The sequence below is a fragment of the Balaenoptera acutorostrata genome, chromosome 7 (assembly GCF_949987535.1).
Source record: "Balaenoptera acutorostrata chromosome 7, mBalAcu1.1, whole genome shotgun sequence".
Classification (NCBI taxonomy): Eukaryota; Metazoa; Chordata; class Mammalia; order Artiodactyla; family Balaenopteridae; genus Balaenoptera; species Balaenoptera acutorostrata.
The window spans coordinates 78146141-78161671 of NC_080070.1; the positions used below are offsets into that span (position 1 = coordinate 78146141).

Here is a 15531-nt window from a genome sequence, read left to right on the forward strand (position 1 = left end):
TATTTGAACCTCTTGTTATTTTTACATGGAGTAGGGGTAAGAGGGAAGGCAAAAAATGACTGGCAGTCCAAGAAGACAAAAAGTATATATATACAGAAAGGGGTTAAATTAAGGAATCATGCTAGAGCTTTATGATTTTCTTTCTTTCCTTCTTTTTTTAAAAACACAGTAGAACATTAACAAGAATGCAAAGTCAAGTAGTCTACATGGCCAGTATGGGACAAAATCTTAAAATGAAGAAAGAGGTTTTTCAAAAGGCATCAGAAAAACAAGAAATGATAAGGGCTATAAGCTTAGAAGTAAATAAAAGTTTAGGAATATATTTTAATCAAAAAAGCTACATGAGGAATATGGAAATCTGAGTGACACAAATTTTTTCAGTTACCATTTTTGTTGTAACCATACTTGCAGAGTATGGTTAAACAGAGACTAAAGCTCTCTGTTTTTAGAATCTACATAGTTGTTTATTTACTACCGAACCTTAAATTTACTATATTATATAGAGGTTAATTTTATTTCCTATACAATTTAAGACACTGAACCAAATTTACCATGCTACATATAACCCTGGATGTTTCAAGAATTTTTTGAATATTATGATTTCCAGAGATACAAAATCTGCTGAAGGTTTCCTACATTTCCAAGTGTATAATGGAAGTACATTCCAAGTACAAAGTGGCCTTGTCCACTGTCTAAAAGCCAAACTTTGGTAACCTTCGGAGCCACTTTCTTATCTACTGTATCATGTTTTTTTGGCCTGAGTAGGTGGGTTTTATTGGGTGAGTTGTGTTCTTATGTTACAACAGAAACAATTCAAGTCTCATTTTGTGTGCACACCAAGAATCAAAAGTTGGAAAACCTTCAAAAATGAACAAAGAAAATTCAAAAGCCAAATGGATAGGTTTATCTTTACCCATTGTTTCTAAAAGTGTTATTACTACACTTCAAAAGGTGGCCTCATGGGGAGGTAACTGTTTATCATTTAAGTCAGGAAGAGCTTTGAGGTTCAAGCCAGTGTTCCTGAACAATGCTTAGGTATCATAACAGTTCAACTGGATTGGAGAAATTCTAAAATGTCAAGTCACAGGCGTTCTACCTTATTTTAAGAGTCTGAATCCAGATACTATCAGAGAAAAAAACAAAAACAAAAAACCCAAAAAAAACCAACCCAGAGTTTAGTACTCTGGGGATCAAGAAGTAGGAATTTCTCAGTTCTGTTTTCCAGCAAATATTCACTATGTGCCTACCATATCCCAGGCACTGTTATAGAAATGTGGGATACATCAAAGAACAAAACAGACAAAGATCTTTACCCTAACGAAGCTTACATTTTAGCAGAGGTAAAGGAATATAATAAACAATGATCATAATGAGTAAATCTCATAATATGTTAGAAGCTAAGACTTAAAAAAAACAGTAGGACAGGGGCTTCCCTGGTGATGCAGCAGTTAAGAATCCGCCTGCCAATGCAGGGGACATGGGTTCGAGCCCTGGCCTGGGAGGATCCCACATGCTGCAGAGCAGCTGGGCCCGTGCGCCACAGCTGCTGAGCCTGCGCTCCAGAGCCCGTGCTCTGCAACAAGAGAAACCACGACAAAGAGAAGCCCGCAGACCGCAATGAAGAGTAGGCCCTGCTCACCACAACCAGAGAAAGCCTGCACGCAGCAACAAAGACCCAACACAGCCAAAAATAAAAGCAAATAAATTAATTTAAAAAAAAAGTAGGACAGGGAAAAGAGGTCAGGAGCGCTTGGGGTGAAAGGAGGAAAGGTGAGCTATAATTTAAAATATGCTGCTAAAGCAATTATACTGCAGTAAAGATGTTAAAAAAATAAAATAAGATAAAATATGCTGGAAGGATTTAGGCTTCAATGAGCAGTTTTGAAACAGATGGGGAGTTAACCATTTGGATACCTAGGAGAAGTGCAGTGGTGCTCTATGACAGCAATGTGTCTGGTATAGTCAAGAAAAAGGAAAAGACCCATGAGGCTAGAGCACACCAATTTAAAAACAAAAAAAGGATTCTCTGTACATAAGTATAATGGGGAAACAATATTTAGAATCAAGACAAACATCTAAACTGAATGTGAGTCAGCAAGCCCAATGTTAATAAGCATAATTAGCAGATTAATTCATAGGAAATTTGATATATTCAATAGTATCTCATTATATTTGGTCATTTTTTCTTCAATTAGTAGTGTATTGCTAATTGATGGGCTTTAGTCCTCTATGATACTCAGAAGATTTTTCATTTTAATCAGTTATTTTCCATATAACCTTTATGAAATTCACTACTGTATCCCATCCCCACACGACCTAGCTGAAGTTTATAAGATTGTTTCTTTTTTTTTTTTTTTTCAAGATTTTTTCTGACATATTTTTCTTAAACTGTCTGGTCTACAATATACGACTATAATCAAAGTCACAGATGACATTTTAAAAAATGAAATTTTTGTATTTTTAGAAATCTGCTATATTTTATAAACATTTTAATGACTGTTAACTCTATGTGTAAATGACTGTTGAGATATTTTATACCACGACTTGTCCATTTTTGAGTTTCTTACCTTGACTAGTTTTTTGGTGGACTGGAATATTTCAAATGTTCTTTCTTCCAGAAAAGTGATATCCTTCTTGATATTTACATATATCTTGTGCTTAACATTGTTAAGGGAGATTAGAGTAATTTAATCAACAAAGAATTCAGTATGTTTGGGCAAGATTTATTTTTTTATTTTTTTATTTTTTTACAAGAAGCAGACTTTATTTCATAGCATTTACCAAAGTAGCATCCAGAGATGGTGAATAGACATAAATATAACATTTTCCTTGAAAATAAATTTAACAAATTTTTAAAAAGAATGATTAACGAGTTTTTTTTAATTGAAGTATAGTTGATTTACAATGTTGTGTTAATTTCTGCTGTACAGCAAAGCGATTCAGTTATACATACATACATTCTTTTTTTTAATATTCTTTTCTATCATGGTTTATCACAGGATATTGAATACAGTTCCCTGTGCTATGCAGTAGGACCTTGCTGTGTATCCACTGTGTATATAAAAGCTTACATCTGCTAACCGCAACCTCCCACTCCATTTCTCCCCAATCCCCCTCCCCCTTGGCAATCACAAGTCTGTTCTCTATGTCTGTGAGTCTGTTTCTGATTCATAGATAAGTTCATTTGTGTCACAGTTTAAATTCCACACATAAGTGATATCATATAGTATTTGTCTTTCTCTTTCTGACTTACTTCATTTAGTATGGTAATCTCTAGCTGCATCCATGTTGCTGCAAATGCCATTATGTCGTTCTTTTTTTTTAAATTTATTTTTATTTTTTATTTTTTTCAATCTCCCATAAAAAATGAAATTTTAATTTTTATTTGAGTCACTTTTATGCCCCTTTCTTGTGTGGAGCCTTCCCTGACCCATCCAGGCAGAAAGGATTATTCATCCTTTTGCGCTACATCACGCTCATTAACACTTCTACTATGACTCAACGACACTAATATACATCATTATTTGTTAATGTATCCTCCCTTTGCCCTCCAAAACTGAGTTTCACGTGAAAGCATGCCTGATTAATCTTCGTATTCCATTCCCTAGCACAGGGCCTAGATGGACTGCTAAATAAGAGAATAAATGGGATAAAGAGAATAGGGTGTGTATGTGTGGAAAAGATTAGGGGAAAAGGGAAAAAAGAGGAAAGCATTCGTACAATGTCAAATTTAAAGCATCTGCTCCAGAAAAAGTATAGGGAACTCACACTATGACTCATTTCCAAAGCAGAGGAAAAGTGAGTTACATTTAGCCAAGAAACACGTGAAGGGCTGATGGTAAAGGGATTTTCCTTGGGGTTTCCTTCTACTGTGCTCTATGAAAAACTACTCAACTTCCTAAAGTAACTCGGGATCAAGGAGTGGTAATTTTAAGTATTACAATGAAAGAGTGGGATCCTCGCCATTTTAAAATGTTTTAATGGAAAGCGATAAAATTTGAAGGAGTTATAAATATATATTTTAACCTACAGTAAATTTACTGTTGGTATACGGTTCTATGATTTTTTTTTAAGTGCAAGTAGTCATGTGACCATGTCCGTAAGATACGTAACAGTTCCACCACCCAAAAAAACTCCTTCATGCTGACACTATATAATTAACACCCCCAAACTCTAACCCCTGATAACCACTGAACCTCTCCTCCAACACAATAGTTCAGCTTCTTCTAGAATGTCATATAAATGGAAGCATACAGTATCTAACCTTAAGAGTTTCACTTCTCTCACTTAGCATAATACATTTGAGATTCAAGCAGGTTGTTGTGTGTAGAAAGAAGTTTTTTCCTTTTATCGCTCAGTTTGTCCATTGTGTGGATATATAACAGTTGGTTTATCTAGTCATCACATAAAGGACATTTGGGCTGTTTCCAGTTTTTAGTGATTATGAGTAAGGCTGCTATGAACAGGTCTTTGTGTAAAGATAAGTTTCCATTTCTCTTGAGTAAAGGAGTGAGATTTCTGGGAAACTATTCTGCATTCCCACCAGTAACACATGAGAGTTCCAATTTCTCCACATCCCCACTAGAACTTGGTATAGGTGCGCAGTAGTGCCTGATTGTGGTTTTAACTGCACTTCCCAAGTGCCTAATGATATTGAGCTCCTTTTCATGTGTTTCCTTGCCTTCGTTCATTTATTTATTTACTTACTTATTTATTTATTTATTTATGGCTGTGTTGGGTCTTCATTTCTGTGCAAGGGCTTTCTCCAGTTGTGGCAAGTGGGGGCCACTCTTCATCGCGGTGCGCGGGCCTCTCATTATTGCGGCCTCTCCTGTTGCGGAGCACAGGCTCCAGACGCGCAGGCTCAGTAATTGTGGCTCACGGGCCTAGTTGCTCCGCGGCATGTGGGATCTTCCCAGACCAGGGCTCGAACCCATGACCCCTGCATTGGCAGGCAGATTCTCAGCCACTGCGCCACCAGGGAAGCCCGCCATCGTTTACTTTCAGGGGTAAAGTATCTGTTCAAATCTTTTGCCCATTTTTATTTTTATTTTTTTTAATATTTATTTATTTATTTATTTGGCTGTGCTGGGTCTTAGTTGCGGCACACGGGATCTTCATTGCTGCGTGCAGGATCCTCATTGCAGCATGCTAACTCTTAGTTGTGCCATATGGGATCTAGTTCCCTGACCAGGGATTGAACCGAGGCCCCCTGCTTTGGGAGCTTGGAGTCTTAACCACCAGGGAAGTCCCCTTTTGCCCATTTTTAAATTGGGTTAGTTCTTTTCATATTACGTGTTTATAGTTCTTGGGATATCCTGGACACAAGCCCTTTGTCAAATATGTGATTCGCAACTATTTTCTCCCAGCCTATGGCTTGTCTTACTCTCTTAACAATGTCTTCTGGAGGACAAACGTTATTAATTTTGATGAGGTCAACACTTCGTTATTTTTTGCTTTTATGGATCATGCTTCTATTGTTTTATCTAAAATCTGTTTGCCTAATTGAATGTAACAAAGATGTTTTATATTCTTAAGGTTTTTATACTTTTACATTTAGTCTATGATCCATTTTGAATTAATTCTTGTATGTGGTGTGAGGTATGACTCATAGTTCATTTTTTGCATACAGTAATCCCATTGTTCCAGCACCATTTGTTGAAAAAGATTATCAACTCACCAATGAATTGTCTTTTCATCTTAGCCAAAACCAATCAAGCATATTTGTGTGCCTCTGTTTCTGGACTCTGTTCCATTCCACTGATCTATATGTAAAAGCTTTCACCAATAACACACTCTTTTAATCACTGTATCCTGACAGTCTTGAAATCAGAGAGCTTGAGTGTCCAACTCTGTTCTTCCCTTGTGAAATTGTTTTGCCTTTTCTACTTACTTTGTTTAGCCATTTATAGAATCTGCTTGATATCTACAAAGAAACCTGCTAAGATTATGAAAGTGCATTGAATCTATCGATCAATACAGACAGAACTGACATGTTAACAATGTTGAGTTTTAGAGGAATTATCTCGTCTAAAATGTCAATAGTACTAAGGTTGAGAAACCCTGCTGTAGACATCTGTAGATGCCTGCTACCGAATGTTTGTGTCTAACTGAATGTTTGTGTCTCCCCAATATTGAAACCTAATCCCCAATATGATGGTATTTGGAAGTGGGGCCTTGAGGAGGTTATCACATCATAAGCCCTCACGAATGGGATTAGGGCCTTATAAAAGAGACCAAGAAAGAGCCCTCACTCCTTCCACCATGTGAAGACACAGCAACTTTCTGTTGTTTATAAGCCATCCAGTCTATGGTATTCTGTTAATGTAATCCAAATGCACTATACCATTTAAGGAAGTTCTCTTCTCATACCTAGTTTACGGAGTAGTTTTATCATGAATTAATGTTTTTAGTCTGTTCATGAAATGAAATACATGAATTGATTTTCAAATACTGAAATGTCCTTGCATTCCAGGGCTTGATTTGTTAATATTTAATTGAGGATTCCAGTATCTATTTCCATGAGGGGTAGTGATATATAGTTTCCTTTCCTTGTAATAGTTTGTCTAGTTTTGCATCAGGCTAATGCTGACCTCATAAGATGAAGTGGGAAATATTATCTCCCTTCCTATTTTCTGGTAAAGATTGAGTGGGATTATTATTATTTCTTTAAGTTGTTGGTCACAATCAACAGTAAAACCGTGTAGGCCTGGAGTTTCATTCGTTGGAAGGTTTTCAACTACCTATTCAATCTCTTTAATAGATATAGGACTAGTCAACTTATCTATTTCTTTGTAACTCTTGTTAGGATTTGTCTTTGAAGAAATTGGTCCATTTCATCCAAGTCAAATTTATGTTAAGAGCTGTTCATAGAATTTACTTATCCTTTGAATATAGGGTCTATAACGATATGTCCACTTTCCTTCCTGATACTGGTAATTTGCGTCTTCTCTTTTTCTTGGTCACTCTAACTAGAGGTTTATGAATTTTATTGATGTTTTAAAAAAAACCCAGCCTTTCACGTGATTGGTTTTATCTATTGTTTTTAATTTTATCAATTTCTGCTTTTATCTTTATTGTTTTATTCTTTCCACTTGCTTTGGGTTTAATTTTCTCATTTTTCTAGTTTCCTAAGGTGGAATCTTAGATTATTAACTTTAAACCTTTCTTCTTCTCTAATATAAGCTTTTAATGACTTAAATATCCCTCTAAGCACTGCTTTAACTGCATCCCATAAACTTTGATATGATGCATTTCATTTTTCATTCAGTTCAAAATACTTGCTAATTTTCCTTGAGACTTCCTCTTTGACCCATGAGTTACTTACAGTTTTTTTTAATTCCCAAATATTTGGTGATTTTTCAGATCTTTCTGTTCTTAATTTCTAGTTTAAGTCTGTTACAGTCAGAGAACATATTTTGAATGATTTTAATTCTTTTTTTCTTTTTTTTATAGTAATTATACAGCTTTTTTTTTAAAATTTTATTTGTTTATTTTTGGCTGTGTTGGGTCTTCGTTTCTGTGCAAGAGCTTTCTCTAGTTGTGGCAAGCGGGGGCCACTCTTCATCGCGGTGCGCAGGCCTCTCACTATCGTGGCCTCTATTGTTGCGGAGCACAGGCTCCAGATGCGTAGGCTCAGTAGTTGTGGCTCACAGGCCTAGTTGCTCCGCGGCATGTGGGATCTTCCCAGACCAGGGCTCGAACCCGTGTCCCCTGCATTAGCAGGCAGATTCTCAACCACTGTGCCACCAGGGAAGCCCGATTTTAATTCTTTTAAATGTGTTAAGGTTTGTGTTATGGCTCAGAATAAGATCTTTTTGAATGTCCCATTTGCCCTTGAAAAGAACATACAACCTGCTGTTACTGGGTGGAGTGTTTTAATAATGTCAATTAAGTCAGTTGGTTAATAATGCTGTTCAGATCTTTTATATTATTGATACCCTGTCTACTTGACCTACTGATTATTATGAGAAGAGTGCTGTAGTTGATAAGTACAACTGTGGATTTTTCTGTCTTTAATCTCCAGTCAGTTCTACCAGCTTTTGCTTTTTGAAGCTCTGTTTTACAAAAATATCTTTTTATATCTTTTACTTTTAAACTATCTGTATCACTATATTAAAGGTTTTTAAAAAAATTAACATTTTTTTTTATCCAAACAATCTCTTTTAATTGGTGTGTCTAGATGATTTATATTCAATGTAATTAATAATACAATTGGATTTAGGTCTACCATTTCATTGTTTTCCATTTATCCTTTTTTCCCCCTGTCTTCTTTGGATAATTTTAATATTTTCAGCATTCCATATTAATTTATCTATTGGATTTTTGCTGGATCTCTTAGCTGTTCTATAGTCATTGCTTTAGGGATTACAATGTAAAACCTAACCTTTGAGACTTTTGGGACAACATTAAATGCACCAACATTTGCATTACAGGGGTCCCAAAAGGAGAAGAGAAAGAGAATGGGCCTGAGAAAATATCTGAAGAGATTATAGCCAAAAACTTGCCTAACATGAGAAAGGAAACACTCAGGTCCAGGAAGTGCAGAGAGTCCCATACAGGATAAACCCAAGGAGGAACACGCCAGGACACATATTAATGAAACTGACAAAAATTAAACACAAAGAAAAATATTAAAAGCAACATGGGAAAAGCAACAAATAACATACAAGGGAATCCCCATAAAGTTAACAGCTTATTTTTCAGCAGAAACTCTGCAGGCCAGAAGGAAGTGGCACGATATATTTAAAGTGATGAAAGGGAAAAACCTACAACCAAGAATACTCTACCCAGCAAGGTCTCATTCAGATTCGATAGAGAAATCAAAAGCTTTATAGACAAGCAAAAGCTAAGAGAATTCAGCACCACCAAACCAGCTTTAGAACAAATGCTAAAGGAACTTCTGTAGGCAGGAAAATAAAAAAAGAGGCCACAACTAGAAACAAGAAAATCACAAATGTGAAAGCTCACCAGTAAAGGCAGCCATACAGTAAAAGTAGGAAATTATCCACACACAAATATGATATCAAAACCAACAACCATGATAAGAGGAGAGTACAAATGCAGGAAATGGGAAATGCATTTGAAATTAAGGGACCAGCAACTTAAAACAACCTTGTATATATAGAGACTGCTATATCAAAACCTCACGGGAACTGCAAACCAAAAAACCACAATAGATACTTACACAAAAAAGAAAAACCCACCCAAACACAACACTAAAGACCATCATCAAATCACAAGAGGACAAAAAGAGGAACAGAAGAAAAAAGACCTACAAAAACAAATCCAAAACAATTAAGAAAATGGCAATAGCAACATACCTATCAATAATTACCTTAAATGTAAATGGATTAAATGCTTCAACCAAAATACACAGACTGGCTGAATGGATACAAAAACAAGACCTGTATATATGCTGTATCAAGCCACCCACTTCATATCTAGAGACACATACAGACTGAAAGTGAGGGGATGGAAAAAGGTATTCCATGTTAATGGAAATCACATAAAGGATGGAGTAGCAATACTCATATCAGACAAAATAGACTTTAAAATATTAAAATAAAGGTGTTACAAGAGACAAGGAAGGACGCTATATAATGGTGATGGGATCAATCCAAGAAGAAGTTGTAACAATTGTAAATATATATGCAACCAACACAGGAGCACCTCAATATATAAGGCAAATGCTAACAGCCATAAAAGGGGAAATCACCAGTAACACAACAATAGTGGGGGACTTTAACAACCCACTTATACCAATGGACAGATCATCCAGACAGAAAATCAATACAGAAACATAGGCCTTAAATGACACATTACACCAATGGACTTAACTGATATTTATGGAACATTCCATCCAAAAGCAGAATACACTTTCTTCTCAAGTGCACATGGAACATTCTCCAGGATAGATCACATCTTGGGTCACAAATCAAGGCTTGGTAAATTTAAGAAAATTGAAATCATATCAAGCATCTTTTCCGACCACAATGCTGTGAAATTAGAAATCAATTACAAGAAAAAAACTATAAAAAACACAAACACAAACACATGGAGGCTAAACAGTATGTTACTAAACGACCAATGGATCACTGAAGAAATCAAAGAGGAAATTAAAGAATACCTAGAGAGGGCTCCTCTGGTGGTGCAGTGGTTAAGAATCCACCTACCAATGAAGAGGACATGGGTTTGATCCCTGGTCCAGGAAGATACCACATGCTGCGGAGCAACTAAGCCCATGCGCCACAACTACTGAGCCTGCGCTCTAGAGCCGAGCCACAACTACTGAGCCCACATGCCACAACTACTGAAGCCCGTGTGCCTACAGCCCATGCTCTGCAACAAGAGAAGCCACTGCAATGAGAAGCCCGTGCACCACAACAAAGAGCAGCCCGCACCTGCCACAACTAGAGAAAGCCCGCATGCAACAACAAAGACCCAACACAGACACAAATAAAATAAATAAAATAAATAAATTTTAAAAAATACCTAGAGACAAATGACAATGAACACACAACGATCCAAAACTTATGGGACCTGGCAAAAGCAGTTCTAAGAGGGAAGTTTATAGCAATAAAGTCTTACCTCAGGAAACAAGAAAAATCTCAAACAACCTAAACTTACACCTAAAGCAACTAGAGAAAGAAGAACAAACAAAACCCAAAGTTAGTAGAAGAAATCAAAAAGAACAGAGCAGAAATAAATGAAATAGAGACACAGAAAACAATAGAAAAGATCAATGAAACTAAAAGCTCATTCTTCGAAAAGATAAACAAAATTGATAAACCTTTAGCCAGACTCATCAAGGAAAACAAAGGAGGGGGATCAAATCAACAAAATTAGAAATGAAAAAGGAGAAGTTACAACTGACACTGCAGAAATACAAAGGATCATTAAAGACTATTACAAGCAACTATATACCAATAAAACAGACAGCCTAGAAGACATGGACAAATTCTTAGAAACATACAACCTTCCAAGACTGAGCCAGGAAGAAACAGAAAATATGAACAGATCAATCACAAGTAATGAAATTGAAACTGTGATTAAAAATCTTCCAACAAACAAAAGTCCAGGCTTCACAGGTGAATTCTATCAAACATTTAGAGAAGAGCTAACACCCATCCTTCTCAAACTCATCCAAAAAATTGCAGAGGAAGGAACACTCCCAAGCTCATTCTATGAGCCCACCATCACGCTGATACCAAAACCAGACAAAGATACCACAAAAAGAGAAAATTACAGGCCAATATCACTGATGAACATAGATGCAAAAATCCTCAACAAAATACTAGCAAACCAAATCCAACAATACACTAAAAGGATCATACACCATGGTCAAGTGGGATTTATCCCAGGGATGGAAGGATTTTTCAATATACACAAATCAAACAATGTGATACACCACATTAACAAACTGAAGAATAAAAACCATATGATCATCTCAATAGGTGTGGAAAAAGCTTTTGACAAAATTCAACATCCATTTATGATAAAAGCTCTCCAGAAAGTGGGCATAGAGGGAACCTACCTCAACATAATAAAGGCCATATACGACAAACTCACAGCTAACATCATTCTCAATGGTGAAAAACTGAAAGCATGTCCTCTAAGATCAGCAACAAGACAACAATGTCCACTCTTGTCACTTTTATTCAACATAGTTTTGGAAGTCCTAGCCACAGCAATCAGAGAAGAAAAAGAAATAAAAGGAATCCACATTGGGAAAGAAGAAGTAAAACTGTCAGTGTCTGCAGATGACATGATACTTTAAATAGAAAATCCTAAAGATGCTACCAGAACACTACTAGAGCTCATCAATGAATTTGGTAAAGTTGCAGGATACAAAATTAATACACAGAAATCTCCTGCATTCCTATATACTAACAATGAAAGATCCGAAAGAGAAATTAAGGAAACAATCCCATTTACCATTGCATCTGAAGTCAGAAAGAGAAAAACAAATATCGTATACCATTGCATCAAGAAGAATAAAATACCTAGTAATAAACCTACCTAAGGAGGCAAAAGACTTATATTCAGAAAACTATAAGATGCTGATGAAAGAAATCAAAGATGACACAAACAGATGGAAAGATATACCATGTTCTTGGATTGGAAGAATCAATATTGTGAAAATGACTATACTACCTTAAGCAATCTACAGATGCAATGCAATCTGTATCAAATTACCAATGGTATTGTTCACAGAACTAGAACTAAAAATTTTACAGTTTGTATGGAAACACAAAAGACCGTGAATAGCCAAAGCAATCTTGAGAAAGAAAAACGGAGCTGGAGGAATCAGCTAACTAACTTCAGACTATACTACAAACCTACAGTAATCAACACAGTAAGGTACTGGCACAAAAACAGAAATATAGATCAATGTACAATGATAGGAAGTCCAAAGATAAATCCACACACCTATGGTCACCTTATCTTTGATAAAGGAGTCAAGAATTTATAATGGAGAAAAGACAGTCTCTTCAATAAGTGGTGCTGGGAAAACTAGACAGCTACATGTAAAAGAATGAAATTAGAACATTCTCTAACACAATATACAAAAATAAACTCAAAATGGATCAAAGACCTAAATGTAAGGCCAGATACTATAAAACTCTTAGAGGAAATCAGTCGGAACACTCTTTGACATAGATCAGAGCAATATCTTTTTGGATCTACCTCCTAGAGTAATGAAAATAAAAACAAAAACAAACAAATGTGAGTGGCGGGGTTGCAGGTGCAGTGGAGTGAGCGGAGCAGCTGGCTGGAGCACGACGACTACTGCAGGACTCAGAAAGAAGAAATGATGTAAATGATTCATTATCCAGCCTTTAAGGTCAAGGTGAGAAGGAAGGTCAGGAGGAACATGGCCTGGCCAAATATTTTTCAAAGAGGAACTTTTCTCTCCCGGTTCAGCCATCATCATGTGCTCATGTTCCTGCTCACCTTCTTCAGTTACTCGTTGCTCCATGCATCAAGAAAAACACTTAGCAATGTCAAAGTCAGTATCTCTAAGCAGTGGACCCCAAGTGCCTTTAACAAGTCAACTGAACTGCCTGTAGAGGTCTGGAGCAGCAACCTTTTGTTTCCCAGTGCAGAGGAAGCCACTCTTTTCCTCTCCTACGCTGTGGGCCTTTTCATCAGCGGTATTGTCAGGGATCAGCTTAATTTGTGATGGGTTCTGTCTTCTGGCATGTGCTCCTCTGCATTAGTGGTGTTTGTCTCTGGTACTCTCACAGAATGGCTGCATTTCTACAACAAGGGGCTGTACTGCAGCCTGTGGATCGTGAATGGCCTGCTGCAGTCCACTGGTTGGCCCTGTGTGGTTACTGTTATGAGCAAATGGTTTGGGAAAGCCAGACGAGGAGTTGTTTTTGGTCGGTGGAGTGCCTGTGCCTCAGTGGGCAATATTTTGGGAGCGTGTCTAGCTTCTTCTGTTCTGCAGTATGGTTATGAGTATGCCTTTGTGGTGACAGCGGCTGTGCAGTTTGCTGGTGGGATCATCATCTTCTTTAGACTCCTGGTGTCACCCAAAGAAATTGGTCTCCCAGGTATTGAGGCAGAAGATTTTGAAGAAGACTTGCACAGGCCATTAATTAATGGTGCTGAAAATGAAGATGAAGCTGATCCTAATTATTCAATCCAAGAAGGCAAGAGTGTTACCCAAGTCAAGGCGATAAGCTTTTACCAGGCTTGTTGCCTTCCCGGAGTTATAGCATATTCACTGGCCTGTGCTTGCTTGAAGTTAGTGAATTACTCCTTCTTCTTCTGGTTGCCCTTTTATCTGAGTAATAACTTCGGATGGAAGGAGCCTGAAGCCAACAAGCTGTCCATTTGATACAATGTTGGAGGAGTTATTGGTGGAACTCTGCAAGGCTTCATCTCCGATGTGCTACAGAAGAGAGCCCCAGTGTTAGCTCTCAGTCTGCTTCTGGCAGTCAGGTCCCTCGTTGGATGTAGTCATTCTCCAAACAATAAGTCTATCAATGCACTTCTGATGGTTGTCACAGGATTTTTTATTGGTGGACCTTCTAATATGATTAGCTCTGCTATTTCTGAGGACCTGGGTCATCAAGAGCTGATCCAAGGGAGCAGTGAGGCTTTGGCAATCATCACAGAATAGTTGATGGAACCGGGAGCACTGGAGCTGTGGTGAGCCAGTATTTAGTGTCTTTGATCCAGGACAACCCAGGATGGATGTGGGTTTTCTACTTTTTCATTCTTACGACTATTTGCACAATTCTATTTATTTCACCATTAACAGTGAGGGAAATATGCTATCTTATGCAAGGACGACAAGCTCGCATATTGAGTGAGTGACCAGTGCCCACAAAAGAGCAAGAAAAATAGGAGACACATCAGGACTATTTCTTTTCATTCACCTTATTTTGGGGTTGTCTTAAGAGCTCCAACATAACCTCAGACTGTCAAGCCTCTTTCAACAGTGTCAGCCACCGGAGATGCTGACCAGAGTGAAGGCTGGGCTGCTTTTCTACACGACAGGAATTATTGTTAATGATTTTTATCGCTGTTGTTTCATGAATGTACTGAATGGCCTATGAATCTGCCAGCGTCTTTGTTGGCCTGTGGAGGTTTATCCTTTTAAATGTAAATGCTGTATTGGACTTGGACCCTAGTTCTCCAGCGTGGAAAGCTGAGTGACCACGAGGCATTCATGCATGGTTTGTATCAACGACATGCTCCACAAACAGAAAGGATCGTTGCATTTTGCTTGGTCATGAGTTTGCAGAGAGTGGCTCATCTCTGACGCATCAAATCCGGATAAAGCACTCCAGCCAGGCCCAGTGTAAGCCTGCCTTGGACAGAGAATCCCTTTGTTAACCACGGTGGGAAAAATCACACTACATGCTGATTGGCTCTCACTCTGTATCTGCTCTAAAGTCATTCAGCTCCAGAAGCAGAAATACCTTCAAATGATTGCCAACTTGCTCTCCTCCGTCTTCTTCATTCAGAATTCCCTTTGACTCCTGGAAGTCTTTAGTCTTCCTTTCAAGGACCATAAGGTACCTCAATTGTGAACATTCCAGTGTGTAATTTACAACCAAAGTACTCAACCCCAGATTTGTTCTCTGGGAACTTTAGGATCCACTAGGAAGGTAACCGGCTTAGCGCTATTTTCAGAGGATTGATCTCTGTCACAACCGGGTTCCTTGCGTTACCTCAGCTGAAGACTAGAATTAGAGAAAGAAGAAAGACCTTTTGGCCCTATAAGCATTAAGTATGTGACACTGAATCACATTAATGGATTACTAGGGCCTGAGGCATCTCTAGGTATCTATTCTTTAGAAGTTTGTAGAATATATGTCTTCAAGGCTGTGAATTCTATACTAATTATCAATATTTTAAGGTCATACTGTATATATATTTTAAATTATGGAAATTAACAGGCGAAAAATGTGCAATTTTGAGGGCTGCCTAATTTGCATTGGGTTATGGAATATTTTTCAACCTCTTGCTTTATACTATTAAATGTGGTGTGTTTATGAACTTGCTAATTTA

At 37.4% G+C, this 15531-nt stretch overlaps 1 protein-coding gene and 1 pseudogene across 5 annotated transcripts in view; one reads left to right on the top strand and one right to left on the bottom strand.

The window, feature by feature from the left end:
• RUNDC3B (RUN domain containing 3B) overlaps positions 1-15531 on the bottom strand; it is a 157255-nt gene that overhangs the window by 102644 nt on the left and 39080 nt on the right. The window lies entirely within an intron of this gene.
• On the top strand, positions 12878-14331 carry LOC103005402 (sugar phosphate exchanger 3-like; annotated as a pseudogene).